Source organism: Xiphophorus maculatus, chromosome 11 (assembly GCF_002775205.1).
Source record: "Xiphophorus maculatus strain JP 163 A chromosome 11, X_maculatus-5.0-male, whole genome shotgun sequence".
Lineage (NCBI taxonomy): Eukaryota > Metazoa > Chordata > Actinopteri > Cyprinodontiformes > Poeciliidae > Xiphophorus > Xiphophorus maculatus.
The window spans coordinates 17,666,210-17,675,690 of NC_036453.1; positions in this window are offsets into that span (position 1 = coordinate 17,666,210).

Sequence of the window (9,481 nt, forward strand, 5' to 3'; positions counted from 1 at the left end):
GAACCGCAGAGGGAAGAAGAGGGAGAAAGAGATAAAGAGAGAGAGAGGGAGTCTCAGTGGATTGGCCTGTTCAGAGTCTAAAGGCAAATCTGACAACTCAGCACTGAATGCAGATTTTACTCCGCAGTAAACCCTGACATAGGTTCTCCAGAGATGTGAAAAAAGGAACAAAGACAATTAAAACATCTACTTAGAAGATCATGCAACACAGGGCCCAACACAGGTCCATGCTTTTGTACTTTAAAAATGTATTAGAGAAATCTACCTGCATATAAAAATATCTAAAGTAATTAAAATAAATCTTAGAGCATTTTTCTTTTGTTCTACCTGCTGTATGTTACTGAAATCTTAAAACATTAAAAAAGTAGTCCTGTGCATTTTATCAGCAGTATATATTTCTAGGGTTATGTGTTGTTTTTTTTTTTATCATCCATTCAGGAGGGGGGTTCTCCCCAGCAGTTTTCCAGGTCTTTCAATTTAACGCCTATTTCCTTTCTCATTCATGTCCGCTATCATGAGTCGTCAGCAGCTACGTCCCTGGGGAGGGAAATCCCAGCTGTCACTAAATAACTTTTCAGATCACACCAATGAAGCTAATGTCCGCGGACGCCAAAGGCCGCGGAGTCCATTTAACAGCCACTTAATGCATGAGCACACAAGCGGCGCACAAGCACGCGTGCACGGTCACACACACTGACGCAGCCGCGCAGCGTGTCACGGATTACCCTAACCGAGCTAATGATCTCCTCGATGGGACAACTGGGACTCTTCTGAGGCTGTCTTCAGCCTGATGTCCCACTGGGACCCGAGGAGAGCCTCCGGGGTAATTACAATGTAAATTCTTTGTGTGTGTGGGGGTGGGCGTGCGTGTGTATGTGTTTTATCCTGCCTGGATTTGCAGTTCCCAAGATTAGATTAATCTGCTCTTGTCCTTTTTGCCCAGGAAGGTTTGGGATTTGATGGCAACAAATTTTTGTTCATAAATTATTAGTGACTTAGAAAAAATAAAACATCTTGGAATGTTTATTCCAAAATATGAGAGATGTTCATTGCTTGAACATTTAAAAAAAAAAAAGTAAAGTAAAACCCCAAACATAGGGTCAATAAAATACCCAATAAGATTAGATCAACTTCTTTAAATTTCACAAAAAGAAAGTTGCCAAAGATATTTTAAGAGAACATACAATGCTCTGAGGATATGCTTTTCAAACGAAATCAAATATTTAGATCAAGTAGTCCGAATCAGACTGGACAATGGAGAATACAAATAAAGGGGGAGGGCACAACTGAGAGATGGATGGGCTAAATGGATGGGTGACGGATGGCAGTTTTAGGCGGAGTGAAGGCTGAAAATGAGGTGGCATCCTCACCCCTTTTTTATTCTCCACACTGCCTTTGTTTCGGCTCATGGCCCCTCATCATCAGCCATCATCATCATAATTGTTTAGCCCTCCCTTTCTTTATCTCTGTGTGTCACCAGCCTCTCATCCCACCCCTTTTTCTGTGACGCTCGCCACGCCAATCAGATCATAACATGACATTATGGCTCATTACACCTGGGCTGAAGCATTTTTTCACTTTGTGGCAAAGAAAAATCATTTAAAAAAAATAAAAAATAATCAAGATGCAAACATTTGGTTTGTCTTGTCATTTGTCACCTTTTGTCTCTGCTGAGTCCAGGCACAAATACATGTGGCATCATGTATTCTGGGACTGCATGCTCTTTACACCTACTGGAGAGCACTAATGGACAGCGTGAGGTTTGGTGCTGGGAAAAATAGAAGCAGAGGAAGGTAATCATAGGAGAGGCAGAAGTAGAAAGAAAGGCGGCAGAAAAACATTGTGGTCATCTGCAGTGCGATGAGTCACCTGTAGGCAACACACTCACTCTCTCTCACACACACACATATATATCTACACACACACACGCACACACACGCCCAAAAAAGGAGCTGCCACAGCTGTGTAGCTACTGTGCCACATTGTCTCGTGGACTGCATCCACTGAAAACATTACGCTCTCAGAGAAATCAGAGTAAACAGATGGAATCTGTAAAAAAGAATAGCAGATTGATGATTTGACCTTTCACAGCCTCGCTGGTGAAATGGAGATGCTTGCCAGATGATTAACTGACAAACAAAATGTTAATGAAAGAGCAAAAATTAGTATTTGTATGATTTACTCCTGGCATGATGTTTCCGCTGTCATAATTAGTGCAAACAAAATCTGTGGGTGAAATCAACCGTTTGGATCATGTGTGCGTATTTTCTTCTGTGTCTTTTCCGTTCTTTTTTCTTTTAAAAGCTACAGATGGTAGCATATGCTACAACTCAATGGATTCTAATACTCAACACATAACCAAAAACTCAAACAAAAGAGCTATATCAATGAAAGTTATCAGAGCTTCAGAAATTTATCAGCAATGATGTCCTTTAGTGAAGAATTAGACCAATGTTTTGAAGAAAGTTTAGTCTGTCAAAATGCAGATGTATTTATTTCTGTAACCTGAATAATTTATGTGTAAAACATTTCATACATCAGGTTTCAACAAAAAACCTGATGTATGAAACTATGCATCCATTTCACAGAAACAAGACCAGATTTTAGTTTTCAGTTGTCACAACTAGTGTAAAGTTTCAACAAATAATAAAATGTGTTTTAAACTCGCTCGGTTCAGTATGAAATTATTCAGTTCAGTCAAAGTATTTTATATTTTGAATTAGGGATGATCAAATGCAGTCCAGACTCACTATTGAAATATTCCCTTGGTTTCCTCCGATCAGAAGTTGAACTTTAGCATTGGTAGAAGCTGTTTACCATTTTCTACATTTTTATAGTTAGAAGCTGGAATTTGTTTGCCATGCTATCACTGTTCCTATTGTCCATCTATAAAATGCTGCCACAAACATGATTTAAAGGTAGTGGCTTCTTCAATTCTCCCCTGACCAAGTTTTACCAGCCTGCTGAATGTGAAGCCTATTCTTTTTTTTAAAACAGGGCAATTACTCCAATTTATGCTTTAAAATAAGACTCTCAAACATAAACACAAAAGGTTGTAAAGCTTAAAGCCCTCATGTTCGTATCACACCATAAAGATACTTCACCACATGAAGTTGCAGGCAGCAAAGGGATATTACTCATGAGAAAGACTGCCCTTCGACGTGGCACAGATCAACTAACATCGTATAAGTGCTTGACGTCACCAACTTCTTTAACTTCCATTTTTAAGCCCCTAGTTAAAAACACATAAATTGACACTCCAGACTGGCTGAAAAAGGTCAGGTAAGACTATTCAAGTATTTTAATGTAAAAACGTCTCAGGTGTCTCGCTCGTCTTAGTTACAGAGAGATGAAACATTAGGATGGGGGGAAGGGGAGGTAAATGTAGTCATCACCTGTTTTGATTCTGCGTGTGTCACTCTGCGTTTAACTCGCACCCCTTCTCCCCCCCCCATCTACCCCGCCTGCCATCTTGCTCCTTTCATTCCTCACCACCCTGACTCCACCTCACCTCCACAGTTACCCCCACCCATTTCCACATTCCTCAATGAGAATAGCAACTAATTCAGCCTATTTGTATTAATAGTAGCAGCTCGCGTTGCTTCTCTAACAGCGGCAAAAAAAAGACCAAAGTCAAATCACTGGAGTGGGAGTTGCTCTCGTGTTGCTATAGCCTGCTCTGCCGCCTTCGCTCCCTCCTGTGTGAATGCGATCACAGCTGCATCTTATGAAGCATTTCATTTAGGCAGCATTTTAGTTAAGTGATTTATGCAAGTTTCAGGAGTCTGGGAACATTCAGGTGAGAAAGACCGCGGAGAAGCAATTAGCCTTTTCACTGTGTAGTCAGGGCAACAGCGTCATTGACAGACGTTCTGATTATTAATATTTCCCTGCCACTTACTGGGCTCGAAACTTCACATTGTTAAGAAAGCAACGGGAGACAAGTTGAGAATGTTCCTGCGTGGATGTCTTTGTCATCGCCACATGAGCTGGTTCTCTGATATTTTTACATTTTCTGGTAGCGACCTTCAGCTTGTTCAGTCCGACCAAATATCCGGTCGAACTGTTTAAACACTACGTGTGAGACACAGACAAACATCCACATTGGAACAAAAACTGGGCTGGCTCCTGCACATGTTGGAAAGGTTGTTTCGGTTCAACTCTTTTCGCACACATTTAGACTACAATAAACTTAGTTATGCTTAAAGGACACATTAAAAGGAATACCATATGGTTGTTTTACAGCTCATCTGAGTTTGTCACAGTTGGGATATTTGTTTCTATTCTATTTTCAGTAAAAAAAGACAATGTTGTGCATTTGTCAATTTGTAATGTTAAATAGTGTGATTTAAACAGGTTTAGAATATTGTGTATAGATATTTACAAAACTAATTAGCTTAAATGTTTTTCTCTCCTTCCCTAAAGACCTGTGCTTTTGCACAGGTCTTTGCTGCCTTTGTCGACAGTTATCTCAACCTTAACATCTGGACTATTTTTATATCGTAGAATCATTTCACTGGCCATCAAAGCTTGTTATAAGCTAGAGGATCGTTCATGTATCATGTCTGATTTGCTGCATGAGGCACTGAGAATATCAAAGGAAAAGTGTAATGTTGTAAACACCCAAAGGCTTTCAGTGAGAAACCATAAATATTACAAAAAAGGTTGCTGAAAAGCAAAAAAAAAAAAAATGTTAATGTTTGTTTACGTTATTAGAGTTTCCGTTTTTCCACAGTATTAAGTAAGTCACAGTATTCACAGAAGCAGTCAGGAGACAAATAGCAACTCTAGAAGAGCTGCAGAGATCCACAGAGAATCTGTTGATTGGACAATTATTATTAGCACCATCCACGAATCTGACATTTATAGAAAAGCTATAAAAGAAAGCTACAGATTTTTTTAAAACAAGATGTAATTTACACACAGACCAAAAGAACTCAGGTGAATTTGTTTCCAATCAGTTTACAAAGCCAGACACAGCATGACTGCTTTCACCATTCATCAGAGCAGCAGATCGATTCAAAACCGAGGGGCTCTTCAGCCATTCAAATCTACTGACGGCTTGAGAACGCGACACGCCGCCGGTGAGTCCAGGTGCCACCCGCTCCCTTCCCGCGCCTCTCACGTCAGAGTCGACGTCTCCCGCTTCACATCCTTGAAAGAGATTTTTTTTTTTAAAAAAAGAAGCTCCGGAGGGTGAAGCTGAAAGTGAGAGAAAGAGGTCTGCCTTTTCTCCAAGGTCAACCAGCTGCCACAGTCAATGAGCCTCTTCAGCCTGGGAGCCAACAAAGCACGGAGTCACTTCCAACCATGAATTTGTCATCAAGCCCCCCCCTGCCCCCCTTCCCTCCAACCCTATTGAACCCTCAACAAACAAAAACACACATCAAGAAGCTTAATGAAACGCTTTTCACCAACTCATTCAAGATGTCCTCAAAAACCTGTTTGCTTCGGATTTTAGATTCTTTTTTTCTAATTTTTTTTTATCGGCGCCCTTGTTTACATTCTCTTCCCACAGCAGGCAGTCTCCATTGGCACTGTCTGTTTGTGTTTACTGCCGGGAAACCGACTTGACGCTTTATCAGAGGTGTTACGGAAAGGACAGTGTGTCATGGGGGAAGCGAGCAGCACGGTGTCGCACTGTTTTGGACAACGGATGACTCACAGAAGACAAATCAGGGCTGGTGGCATTTGAGAGAGGACTCGTCCATTGCATTAGGACGCCGCTGTTAAATCAACAGCGCAATCATAATGTGTTCCTGCAGTGCCTGCTTTAGCAGGTCAGACATGAAATTGATTAAGGCATCGTCCAACCTAATTACGGGGAGAGGCTCCTCCACCGTCACATGTCGTGACTGTAATTTGTTTTGGATTTTTTTTCCCCCCTCTCTCTCTCTCTCTCTCTGTCTTCATAAAAGATGATGAAAATTCCCAAAACATTAGGCCTCTATTTTACAATTTCGAGTGCAGCATTGTCGTAACTGTTTCAAGTAATTTCTATATGACTCATCAGACTCAGCACTCATACATCACACCATGAAAAGAGCAAATTCTCGCCTGCTTCAGTCGTGGCTGAATTGCTTCTCATCTGGCATGTCACTTTTTTTTCTAAGACATGTCCATTCTTCACTGATTGGGTTCTTTGACAAAAGTGAAATGGCATCATAGCATTCGATGAATAAAGATGCAACGCTACCAGAAAATAAGTCAGAAAGTTACAAGGAAAATGTTGTTTTAATGAAAAGAAAGTGAAATGCTTGATGCTGTGTGTCGATGTAAAGAGAAAATATAGTCACAAAATATGAGACAGACAGACCCCACCCCCATCGTACGCCTCCAAAGCCTAATTGAGGTTTTTTTTACCGCTTTTCAAAGCAATGGCTCTCAGTAGGGTTCTTTTTAGTAGCTACATTAGATTTTTTTTTTGTCTGTATGACAAAAGAAAATTGCACAAGATTGCCCCTCATACAAGAGGCGCAGCTTTAAATGCTTTGATTTTGTTTTTCACTCTCAGGTCACAGACACGTGAATGTCAAGTATATGCAGCTGAATTTAACCCTGCCTTTTTTTGCCTCCATGTTTCTGCCTCTGTCTTTGTGTCTTTGCTGGTTTGCTGTAACAAACCCCCTCACACACATGCACGCTGCCGACGTGAGATAGCTGCGGCTGCGTGCCGTGCGTGACGGGCCGTGACGTACCCCGTTACGTGCCGTCGGGTTTTAGCTCTCTGCGAGAAGCTGATTTTTGAGGGGGGTTTTGTTATCGTCCGTGGGCATCATCGTCGTCGTTGCTATCAGCTGGGGCAGACGTGACGGGTCCCTCTGCGTCATTGTTCACTCCGAAGCCTCTAAAACTCTTGCCGCCAAAGCTACCATCACCAACCAAATGGGCGGGGAGGTAGCAGGTGGGGGTGCTGGGAAGACGACGTCAAAAATTACTCTGCTGCTTTTTAGTTGTGTCTCCTCTCTTGCTTACCTCCCCCTTCTTTTCTCTCTAACCTCTGCCTCTCTATTAAATGTTCACTTCTTTTGTTTCCTCCACTCTTTCTTGTTCCATCTCACTCTATCTTTCTGCGTGACATCCCCTGCCCTTATCCATTCTCCGGTTCCACCATTATCTAAACCACCTATCTCCTCATCTTTCCCCTCAATTCCCATTTCTCGTAGTCGGGAAGAATTTTATATCAGAGAGAGACAGATAAACCCACCACCACCACTAAAAAAGGAAAAAAAATGAAAAGCTCCCCCTGTGCACACAGTCAGCCCCCACCCCTTCATCGCCACAACCTTCTACTCCCCTAATCCTAATCACACCACAACCATTGTCATCAGCTCTTATCTCTCTCCACCAAATCTGCTGTGACTCAAAACAATTTCCTTTCATTTGCGATTTCTTTTAACCACCCGCACCCCCTTGCCTCCTAGAGCATCATCAGCCCCCATACTCTTTTCAAAGAAAACCCCAAATTCCTCAAAAAACTCTAAAATCACTCCCCATGCAGCACAAACCCCACCTAAGACGCACAAACGCAGAAGGGTTGGGAGTGGTTGACGTTGCAAGTGTTGCCATTAAAGAGTGACTGCGCGGCATGTGTAAGTGGCGTCTTGCCAGTGTCATCCAGCGGGGTGCGACAAGAACTGCAGTGTGACGTCACGGCGCACGCCGGCTATGATGGTTGGTGGAGCGTATTTTACGTGTGCGTGATTCTGTGTGTGCAGTTGGGATGGGAGAGATTTGAGGAATACAATTTGGTTGGTAGGAGGACCCGTTGGGCCTTGCTGCATCATTGATCCCGGAAAATGAATGAGAGCCAACATTTAGTGCCACCCCCACCCCGCAGTCCCCTGTCCCTCCATCGCAAGCTTGTCTTTGTAAATTTTCTCTGCTTTGTTTTTTTCTCTCTAGCCTTTATTTTTCTTTCCCCCAACCAAGGCAAAAGGGAGTTGTTGAATCTGTAAAAATTAATTGAGTGTTTGACAAGATGCTCTTCAATCCTGTGAAGGAGACCCCCTAACTGTGTTTTAATGACTGAACCTAGCAGAAGGGGGAGCAAATACTCATTGAATGTTTGATTAACTGATAGGAAATCCATTCAAAGTGCAATGAAGCAGCCTGGTGTGCCAAAAATTTTAAGTGTTTGAATTTGAGCAGGTACAAAAACAGCACCACCCACTGGGAGAGTTTTGAACGGGAAAGACAGAGAGAGGGAGAGGAGCACCTCACTGTGTGAAGTATGAAGGGTTACAATGGCAGAACATGAGGTGTACTACATGATGGCTCAACAGGAATCAGGCGTGTGTGTTGCTTCATAGTGACAGGTGGTACAGCTACTCAGAAAGAGAAAAATAAACGAGTGTTTCTGAGTAGGGAACATGACATGAGTTTGTTCTGCTGTCTGTTGTCATTGTTGGATTTCAGAGAACTGAACAGATGGGTGAAAAGCTTTTCAGTTTAATGATATCACTTATTCTGCACCACAGATGAGGTAGTGGCATCATATTGTAGCTCTCATGTTTAGTCAATAACCTGGCTGTCCAGTTTGTTTCAGGCTTTTGTCATTTACTGTTCCTCGCAAAACCATTCATACCTCTTGAACTTTTTTCAGTTTTTCTCACATTGCAGCTACAAACTTCTGTGTTTTATTTGGATTTTATGTTACATCCCAACAAAAAAAGTTATGATGAAAAGACTAGGATTCTAACAAATAAATAAATTATATATCTAAATAAATTCAGTGCAAGTAACTGCTTTCACAAGTCACTTATAAAGTGGAAGTGATTTTTAGAGAACGTTAAAGCATCGTTAGGTCACATTTGATACCTTCAATTTTGTGTAAAGCCTCAAAATATGCTTAACTTAAATTACTAAAGGTGGTTGTGTAAGATTTGAATCCAAAATGCATAGCACACAGTTCAGATTTTTATTTGTCAAAAACCTTTATAAACTATTTATCAATCCAGATCCACTTCAAAATTTTGCACTAACTTATCTATCACTATCCCAACAAAACAAAGCAAAGTCTGCTCTTTTTCCTTGCAGATTTATTTACAATGTTTGTTTTTGGTGTTTTCTTGCACGTTTTGTGTTCTGTTACAATTGAAGTATTATTTTTAATGCTAAAAAATTACATTATGCATAAAGTGTTGGTTCTAGTTTTGTACAACTTTATCTGCAAAGCTGCAAGCTGAAGATTAAATTTGAATTAAAAGCATTCTTTTCCTTTAAACATTTATAAACCCTTGGAAATGTGTGACACCTCTCTGACATTTTGGCGCCGTTTTCTTCCAGAAGTGAAAAGCTTGTTTACGTGACGTAGCAGCACGACTGCTGTCCATTCTCATACTCTCTGTTATTGATTATCCTGCTGGTAATTAGTTATTGATTACTCCCAGCTTTCCTGTCTGTATATGATGGGAGATTTTAGCGTACAATTATAATTTAGTATGGCACTGATTCTTGTTTTCTGCCGAACCTCATCTGA